Genomic DNA, 10,353 nt, shown 5'->3' on the forward strand with positions numbered 1-10,353 from the left:
ATGTTCGGTTAATGATTAAGTTTTCATCTTCCGCATTTCTGGTTATTTTGTTTATTTCACTGCTTAAATCACTTATTACTTTGAATTATTGAACATGCTTAATAAGAAGGGTAATGAATTTATAATACTTGGCTTGCTTAGGTTTCACGAGTAGGTGCCATCACGACTCCCGAAGGTGGAAAATCCAGGTCAAGACAAGTTGGTATCAGAGCTCTAGGTTACATAGGTCTCACAATTCACGGACAAGCTTAGTAGAGTCTGAGGGATCAGTAAGAGACATCTGTATTTATCCCCTAGAGGCTACAGAGTTAGAAAAAAAAGTTTTCACTTCAATTCTTCTCTGTCGTGCGATTTTGTTCTCTCAATGCTAAATTGAAACCTCTACTCTTGTCCTTTCGCACTAGTACAAAAAAGGCCTTTGGCGGCAATTATTTAGCAGCAATAAGGCAACTGCCGCTAATGAATTATTTAAGCTAAAATATTAGCGGCATATAACCATTAGCCAGTAAAAGATTTCCTTTTACCGACAATAAAAAAAATTGCCGCTAAAAATTACTAATTGAAATAATTTTTTATCATTTTAACTTTCCCTCCCTGCAAAAAAAAAATATTTCCCTCCAATTTTTTTGGAAAAGAATTTACATTCCCTCCAACTAGAAAACAATAGGAAAACATATTACTACCTAAAACCCACAAAACCCTAAGACTCTTAGATGCTTCAGAAAGGGCTTTGAAAAATTAGAAAAATTGCGCTATTCTTTGTGGAGCTATCTTCATCTTTCCACCGCTTTCCTTTATCTTCGTCTGTGAATTTCTTGTTCATCTCTCTCGCGCGCTCTCTCTGACATATATAAAGGTAGGGGGACATGGTGATTGCAGCGGCAACACAGCCACACCAACTCAAAGTAACAATAGAAAAAGACAATTTTGGCAAAATCAAACACTATCGAACTTTTGGATTTATATTGAAAATTTATCGCAAACTTAAGGATTTCCGATCGACTTAGCTCCGCATCTTTATAGTCATGCTGCTGACTTGGCTGGCTTTTCTCTAGCTGTTGTAATCTTTTTCCCATACTATCCATCTGTAAAGATAGCGTAGTAAGGATTGCAAATATATCTTTTGATTCTTGGCTTTCATCTGTTTGGATACCTTTGTCTTGATAGGTAGTCTGCAATAACATTCTTGTCAGTTCTTATTACTTCAATTGTAAATGTAAAATTCTGTATATTTAATACAAGTCTTCTTATTTCCTTCGTAGTTACTGAATCTTGTACTTTGAGTCTTCCGATCGACTTAGCTCCGCATCTTTATAGTCATGCTACTGACTTGGCTGGCTTTTCTCTAGTTGTTGTAATCTTTTTCCCATACTATCCATCTGTAAAGATAGCGTAGTAAGGATTGCAAATATATCTTTTGATTCTTGGCTTTCATCTGTTTGGGTATCTTTGTCTTGATAGGATTTTAACCTATTGAATTATCAGTATTCTCTTCTATTCGATTTCAATATTGCGATGATCTTGAATTTGACTTATTTGTGGAATCCCTTTTGGAGTAATAAGTTTTTTCTCCATTTCCAATTTGAGGTAAACAATTAGTACTACTTTTTTTTTATTTCAGCTTGACAGGTTTTTGGAGCAGAACTTAGTATACATTGAAAAATTTGCGAAAAATCTTCAGTTACCTGAGTTCAAAAAAGGAGTAAGGGTTGTGGATTAGGGATACCTCATGGAACTTTTTTAGGCAAAAATGGAATGTTGACTTTCTCCAGCGTTTTCTTTTTGTGTAATTTTTTTTTTTTTGTAAACTGGGTTTATTAGGATTTTTAACTTCTGCAGGGTTTTCTGATGGCATAGTGGTGGATAACCTGAATGGACTCCAATGCTTTTCACATTAGAGAGCCCCTTGGAAGAAGAAAATCCGGTTATGTATAAAATACAATGATAAATAGTATATAATAGATGATTAAACTTATAATTAGTTTAGCTACTCATCTAATCATGCTTTGGTAATTCAAGATATTATTCATCTGTTCTTGTTTAATGGAGATGCCACGCCATTCTTATTGCAGGTACATTTTAGAAAGAAAACTATTTATCCTTTTCTTCTTTGAAGTTTAGATTTATTGGTGAGTTTGAAGTTTGTGTGGAGGTAGTTCAGTATTTACAGGAGACGGTACAGAAGTATAAGGCATTCTATCAACCTTGGGGAGCTTGGAGCCTATAAAATTTGTGTCATGGGTAAATTCTATACCTACATTTATAACTTCTCTATTCTCACGATAACTTTTTTTGTTGTGAACTTTGAATTGGACTCTCTAGCTCTTAATTATACTTAATTTTGACTCTTCTAAAATAAATTTACTTTTGCTTCAGTTTTTTAAAATATTGCAGTTTTACATCAATTAAGAAGGATCTGATTAGGTATTTTCATTGTGTAATTATACACCTACTAAAATTGTACGTGCTGGAATACTTTAAATCCCAACCAAGCTTGGCGGAAATAATCAAGCATTTCAGTGCAATTCTTCAAGGGGAGTTCACGATAGGAAGCGACACATTTAGCATTCAGAGTACTTACTCTTAAGGGTGAGTAAATTACATTAATTTTAGAGTTTGCAGAATTAAATAAAGTGGGTGGCCTCTATATATCTGGCAAGTTTATTAGTTGTATACTTAAGGCATTTGCTTGCTTTTCTTTTGTTAGTCATTGCATATGTTGCTTTGATGTTTTAAAGGCTATAGTTCTAAGGTAGTGTTCTGTCATAGAATGAGGTTGCATGAAGAAATGTGGTAATATCTTGAGTCCCTTATGTATGCCTTTTTTGTTATGTTAAAGCTTCTGTATTTCTCATTTTATCAGTAATTTGGAATTTTTAACAATTGTCATGACTGCTTTATATAATGTTAAACCAGCAGGTTGAGTATCATACTGTGAAATCAAAGCTTTCTTTGTTTATTTCTTGGGGCCTGGGAGAATTGTGAATCAATTCTTAACTCATGGGTCTGGCTCACTTTTCTTAATAAACAGGCAGCTTTATATTAATATTAGAGTACCAAAATATCACTACATACTGGAGAGTAAAATACAACAGCTTGAGAAAATATTAGAAAGAAAAATAGTTCGAAAATAAGAAATGAATTAGACAAATCTGCTGCAGAATTTATTCATCTATAAAGGATCCTCTGTCAAAAAATAAAAGGGAAAAGTGAAATGGTTAACAGCTGAAAACTCTAACACACTTTCCTTTTTATCATGTTTTGGTAGGTATTGCAAATCATGTTTAGCATACCTTTTTTTAGGTAAAAAGTTCTGATACTTTACCGTGAAAATTGTCTCATTGTGGGATGCAAAATCTCATTTTCCAATGACTTCAGAGCAGAAGTATCGTTATTCCTTTAGATTCACTTTTCTATTTTTTTATAATTTTCTCTATGTACTTTTGCCACATGAAGCTTGCAACCATATCTATAGCCTTATAATGCCACCACATTGATAGAAGCTGCATCAAATGTGTTTTTCCGCAAGTTCATCTAGACTTGCAGAAATGAAAACAAGATCCATAGGTCCTTACTATTTTTTTTTCTTTCTAAACTTTATGGTAGTAGGATTGTCCATATTGTATACAAGTTAATCCAAATAAATTTACCTAGGGGCTTACAGTGTCCTTGATAGTCCATATTAGATGATTTAGTTGAAATACCATCCAGAACATTTGAAAGCTTTTCTGCCTTTTTTGAAGATCTGGAATTACCCGATTAAGATCCTTTTAAGAAAACAAAAGAAGGAAATGTAAAATTAAGATGGCGACCTTAGGAAAAACTGAGAAAGTAAGGAGACTATACTTGAGATTCTATATATAGATCAATAGAAATTAAATGAAAAGAAGTAGTAGCAATACATATTCTCCAAGCTTAGATGTAAATTGCTTACGATCTTCAACAATTCTCTAGGGGAAGTGAGTTTGAACTTATTTTAGTGAGAATAACAACACAATTTGAGCCTTAAGAAGGTCAATAAAATTCCGATAAATCCCTTCAAATTCTGCTTATGAAGTTGAGAACATTGAAAGACTAGTGATTGTGAAGCTAAGAACCTCAACTATATGGCGACTGTTTATCTTTGTTGTAGTTTGAGTTTGTTATATGGTTAAGCACTTTAGTGTAGCTCCTCTGTTAATTATGAGAAAGTGTGCTGTTTTTTTCACCACGAGAAAGTATTATTGTAAAGGAAAAATGCTGGCAAAACTAAAGGATTTATAATGCTCTTTAGGTACGTTTATAACATAGAATATAACTGTTTCTATTCTGCTGCCCACATAGAGTTGAGCTTACATATTATATCGAGCGTTGCCATTCTAAATCAAACATGTATGCGATGATATATGAATTTTATACTTTTGCTCGATAAATATCTCAGTTGAAGACTATTATATTTCATCTCCTCGACATAATTATTTTGTAATTTCAGTTCATACAGTCTGATGATCCATAATTTAGCGGGCGGAAGATTTCAATATGATGAAGCGTTGCAGAAATTATTTGAAGTCTATTATTTGTTAGGATTAGTTATATAATAACATTAGCTATTTGCTTCAAAGAATATAAGTTTATTTTTTAAGTTGCTATGATATTAATATTTTGGATTACTACTTCCTTTTGTTTGTTAAGATTTAATAACCTACATTATGTTTTTATGAATCAATATTAATATGTTTTATTATTTAGATCATATTTCGAAAGAGTGTGTAGCTATTATTAACGGTGGCGAAACTATTGTCATTATAGCTTGTGGCTTTTAATGCCAATTTAACATGATATACCGGTTATAAAAATTGACGATAAAAGGGCAAATTATGGTGCTTTCATAGGGAATGTTGTCGCCATTATAATTGTTGTTAAAGATGAGTTTTAGCGGCAATTTTATTGAATTTATCAACCATTAAAATGGATGCTAAAGGGTCATACTAATACCTTTTCAAAAGGAATATTATAGCCATTCTAATTGCCACAAATCAATTACCGCTAAAAGTATGTACTTTTAGTGGCAACTATTTTGAATTTGGCGGCTATAAAAATAGATGCTAAAAGAGCATCAATAGCCATTTTAGATTAGATTTAGAAGCCAACATAGTTGCCACAAACAATTGTCGTTAAAGCAAATGATATTTAACGGCAATAAATCAGGCCTTTTACCAGTTTTTGTGAGAAATGTCGCTAAAGGCTTTGCCGACCCTGGCTTCATCGGCTAAACATCAATGGCCGGTAAATGATATAGCGACTATTGTTATTGCCGCCAATGCCCCTTTTTATTGCCACTAAAGCCCCTTTTTGTTGTAGTGTCGCGAATGGCGAGATCACGTACAGCTTCTTCAGTCGAGCAGCAGCACAGACCGATAATAGATCAGCTATATTTTCGGAGGCTTTGAGGAGATTGGACATGTTTACCAAGCTCTTCACTACCACTTTCAGCGGTGCATCTTTTGAGGATCCCCAGGATTATTTAGACAGCTGTCATAAGGTTCTCAGGAACATGGGGATAGTGGAGACCAATGGGGTCAACTTTGCTATTTTTCGCTTATCTGGATCCGCCAAGACTTGGTGGAGAGATTATTGTTTGGCTAGACCAGTTGGGTCACCAGCTTTGACTTGGGATCAGTTTTCTCAGCTGTTTCTGGAGAAGTTTCTTCCTCTCACTCAAAGAGAGATCTATCGGAGGCACTTTGAGTGTCTCCAGCAAGGTTCTATGACTGTTACTCAGTACGAGACCAAATTTATTGACTTGGCCCGTCATGCTCTTCTTATACTTCTCACTGAGAGAGAGAGAGAGAGAGCGAGGAGGTTCATTGAGGGACTCATTCAGCCTATTCGACTTCAGATGACTAAGGAGACGGGGAGTGAGATTTTCTTTTAGGATGTGGCCAATGTGGCCAGGAGGGTTGAGATGGTTCTATCACAGAGAGGTGGTCAGGGGTCTAACAAGAGGCCTCGTCATTCATGCAGATTCAATGATGCCTCGTCTGGAGGAAAGGATTCTTTTGGTAGAGGTCATCCTCCTAGGCCTTTTCAGTAAGCACTTCAGGCTTCTCTCGGTGCCCCAAGTGGCCATGGTTCTCAGATACAGTATTCCGATCAACAGTCCTATAGTGCATCACCAGCTCCTATTAATGCACCTCCGCTTTAGAGTTTTTAGGGTCATCAGCCTCATCAACCAAGTGCTTGTTTTACTTGTGGAGACACGAGACACATTGCTAGATATTGCCCTCAAGCACCAAGCAGTTCTCAGCACCAGGGTTCCCGTGCCATGGTTCAAGCACCGAGTGTTCCACCGCCTGCTCAGGCTACTAGAGGTAGAGGTCAACCAGCAACATGCCATCCTAGAGATGTAGTTCAGAGTGGTGGGGCCCAACCTTGATGTTATGCTCTTCCAGTCAGGCCTGAGGCTGAGGCTTCTAATGCAATTATCACAGGTACTGTTCTAGTTTTTAGTAGGGATGCTTCAGTGTTATTTGATCCAGAGTCTACATACTCCTATGTATCATCTTAGTTTGCACCGTATTTGATCATTTCTAGTAATTCTTAGAGTGCTCCTTTATATGTGTCTACACTGGTGGGTGATTCTATTGTGGTAGATCGTGTCCATTGTTCTTGTATAGTTGTGATTGGGGGTCTTGAGACCCGAGTAGACTTGTTACTTCTGGACATGGTTGATTTTTATGTCATACTGGGGATGGATTGGTTATCACCTTACCACGCGATCTTGGACTGTCATGCCAAGACTGTGACCTTAGCCTTGCCGGGGTTGCCTCATTTAGAGTGGACAGGGACTCCTGGTCATTCTACCCGTAGTGTTATCTCATATATGAAGGCTCGATGCATGGTCGAGAAGGGGTGTTTGGCTTATTTGGCATATGTTCGTGATTCTAGTGTCGATGGTCCTTCTATTGATTTTGTGCCTGTTATTTGTGAGTTTCCTGAGGTATTTCCTTCAAACTTGTCGGGTATTCCACCCGATAGGGATATTGACTTCTGCATTGATTTGGCTCCGGGCACTCAACCTATTTCTATCCAGTCGTATCATATGGCCCTGCCTGAGTTGAAAGAGTTGAAGGAGAATTGCAAGACTTGCTTGAGAAAGGCTTCATTAGACCTAGTGTCTCTCCTTGGGGTGCGTCGGTGTTGTTTGTTAAGAAGAAGAACGCATCGATGTGAATGTGTATAGATTACCGGCAGTTGAACAAGGTTACAATCAAGAATAAATATCCATTGCCGAGGATTGATGATTTGTTTGATTAGCTTCAGGGTGCCAAGGTATTTTCAAAGATTGACTTGAGATCTGGCTACCATCAGTTGAGGATTAGGGCATCTGATGTCCCTAAGATAGCTTTTCGTACTCGGTACGGGCATTATGAGTTCTTGGTGATGTCATTTGGGTTGACAAATGCCCCAGCAGCTTTTATGGATTTTTTGAACCAAGTGTTCGGGCCTTACTTGGATTCATTTGTAATAGTCTTCTTGATGATATTTTGATTTACTCCCGCAGCCGGGAAAAGCATGAGCAACATCTGAGAGTTGTTCTTCAGACTTTGAGAGATAGTCAGTTGTATGCTAAGTTTTCGAAGTGCGAGTTTTGGTTGGGGTCAGTTGCTTTCTTGGGTCATGTTGTTTCAGTAGAGGGTATTCAGGTAGATCCAAAAAGATAGAGGCAGTATGGTAGGCGGTTGGTTTAAGCCTACAACAACAGTTACCAGTCGAGTATCCAGATGGCTCCTTATGAGGCTTTGTATGGTAGGCAGTGTCGGTCGCCGGTTGGATGATTTAAGCCAGGAGAGGCTCGGTTGTTGGGTATGGATCTAGTATAGGATGCCTTGGACAAGGTTAGGATCATTCAGGACAGGCTTCGTACAGTTCAGTCTAGGCAAAAGAGTTATGCCGACCGTAAGGTTCGTGATTTAGCCATCATGGTTGGCGAGCGGGTGTTGCTTTGAGTGACGCCTATGAAGGGCGTGATGAGATTTGGAAAGAAGTGCAAGCCTTGCCCTAGGTTCATTGGCCCATTTGAGATTCTTGATCGAGTGGGAGATGTGGCTTACAAACTTGCGTTGACGCTGAGTTTATCAGCCGGGCATCCAGTGTTTCATGTGTCCATGCTTCAGAAGTATCATGATGATCCATCCCATGTGTTAGACTTCAGCACTATCCAGTTGGACAATATGAGGAGGAGTCGGTAGCTATTCTAGACCGGCAGGTTCGTCAGTTGAGATCGAAGAGTTTCCCTTCTATTCGTGTTCAGTGGAGAGGTCAGCCTGCTGAGGCATCGACCTGGGAGTCCGAGTCCGATATGCGGAGCCGTTATCCCCATCTTTTCCCTGACTTAGGTACTTTCTTCTTATGTCCGTTCGAGGACGAACTATTCTTTTAGAGGTGGAGGATGTGGGGTCATCACTTGATTTACGAGTAAATTCTGTGTTTCGAGGCTTTAGAAGTCTCTTTTTTCCTTACCTCGATTTGCGTGCTCAGTCCGAGCGCATATCTGGAACGCTTTTATGTGGAAATATGATAAAAATGTTAATTTGGCCTTTAAAATTAAATTTAAGTTGACTTCGGTCAACATTTTGGGTAAACGGACCCGGACCTGTGATTTGACAGTCCCGGAGGGTCCGTAGAAAAATATGGGACTTGGGCGTATACCAGGAATCGAATTCCGAGGTCCCAAGCCCGAGAAATGAATTTTTGAAAGAAATTGTTTTAATAAAAATGAAAGAGTTTTTGGAAATTTGATTATAATTGAAATTTATGGTATCGGGCCCATATTTTGGTTTCGGAGCCCGGTATAGGTTCAATATGACATTTAAGATGCGTCTATGAAATTTGGTAAGAAACGGAAGTCGTTTGATCTTATAAGGACCCGTAGTTGTGAAATTTGATACTTTGAAAGTTTTGAGATTTTTCTTAGATTTCTATGCTAAATTCGTTGTTTAAGATTTTATTTTGGCGATTTGAACGCACAAACAAGTTTGTATGATGTTTTACACTTGCGTTCATGTTTGGCTTAGAGCCCCGAGGGCTCGGGTGAGTTTCGGATAGGCGTCGGGGTGATTCGAACTTAGAAAATCTGGTGTTTTGTTGTTTGCTAGTGTCCAGGTTTTTGTTCTATGCGATCGCATAGGTAGGTCCGCGATAGCATATAGTTAATTCTAGGGGTCATCATTTGTTTTATGCGACTGCATAGGTAGGTCCGCGATAGCATAGAGTTAATTCTGGGGGTCATTATTTGTTCTATGCGATTGCATAGGTAGATCCGCAATAGCATAGAGTTAATTCTAGGGGTCATCATTTGTTCAATGCGATTACATAGGTAGATCCGCGATAGCATAAAGTTAATTCTGGGGGTTATCATTTGTTCTATGCGATTGCATAGGTAGGTCTGCGATAGCATAGAGTTAATTCTGGGGGTCATCATTTGTTCTATGCGAACGTATCCAATCGTGTGCGAACGTATAGGTTCCCTGCCCAGTTATTTTAAAACAGTAGCAAAACGGGATTTCTTCAAAACTTCATAACTTTTTCACTTAAACTCGAACTTGGGCGATTTTTGAAGAGGGATTTCACCAGAAAACCATAGGTATGTGTTCTTAGACTTGTTTTCTTCAATTTCCATTAACACCCATTAGATTTCTAGGCCTAAATCATGTTCTTAAGGGTAGAAAATTGGGGATTTGGATAGAGTATGGCTTTTTGAATAATTGGAATTTAGACCTCGTTTTGGGGTCGGATTCCTAAACTAATTACATATTCGGACTCGTTGGTGAATGGGTAATCGGGTTTTGATCCGAACCTTGTGTTTTGACCAAGTGGGCCCGGAGTCAATTTTTGACTTTTTGGGGAAAATGATAGAAAACCTATAATTTAGCTTTTGGATTGAATTATTTAGCATTTATTGATGTTGTTAAATTAATTTGGACTAGATACAAGTAATTTGGAGGCGAATTCTAAAGGAAAAGCGGTGCTTGAGGCTTGAGTTGGCCGTGGGAGTTTGAGGTAAGTGTTTGGTCTAACCTTAGCTTGAGGGATTAGGAGTTGTGTCTTATTTGCTATGTGCTAATTATGGAGTACGACATATAGGCATGGTGACGAGTATCTATACGTCAGTGTCAAGCATGTCCGTGAGTCTTGTATAGTAATTGTTGTGACTCTGTTATGGTTTATTGTGCTTCATATAAGGATTATCATTATTGTTCCCTTGCCGGGATGTTGTTGTCATTATTGTTCCCTTGCCGGGATGTTATTGTGATATTATTGTTCCCTTGCCGGGATGTTATTGTCATATTATTGTTCCCTTGTAGGGATGTT

The 10,353-nt window shown here is 38.0% G+C and overlaps 1 long non-coding RNA gene across 2 annotated transcripts; it reads left to right on the forward strand.

Annotated features, from left to right (window-relative positions):
- The first annotated feature begins 675 nt into the window (after positions 1 to 675).
- Positions 676 to 4,645, forward strand: LOC107764568 (uncharacterized). 2 transcript variants are annotated; one of them, XR_001643260.2, is made up of 4 exons: positions 676 to 856; positions 1,840 to 2,241; positions 2,494 to 2,589; positions 4,472 to 4,645. It is a non-coding gene; the product is annotated as an uncharacterized LOC107764568 (long non-coding RNA). The 2 variants fall into 2 exon arrangements; XR_012710324.1 differs by having other exon boundaries at positions 1,840 to 2,589.
- The last annotated feature ends 5,708 nt before the right edge of the window (positions 4,646 to 10,353 follow it).

The sequence above is a fragment of the Nicotiana tabacum genome, chromosome 6 (genome assembly GCF_000715075.1).
Source record: "Nicotiana tabacum cultivar K326 chromosome 6, ASM71507v2, whole genome shotgun sequence".
Taxonomy (NCBI): Eukaryota; Viridiplantae; Streptophyta; class Magnoliopsida; order Solanales; family Solanaceae; genus Nicotiana; species Nicotiana tabacum.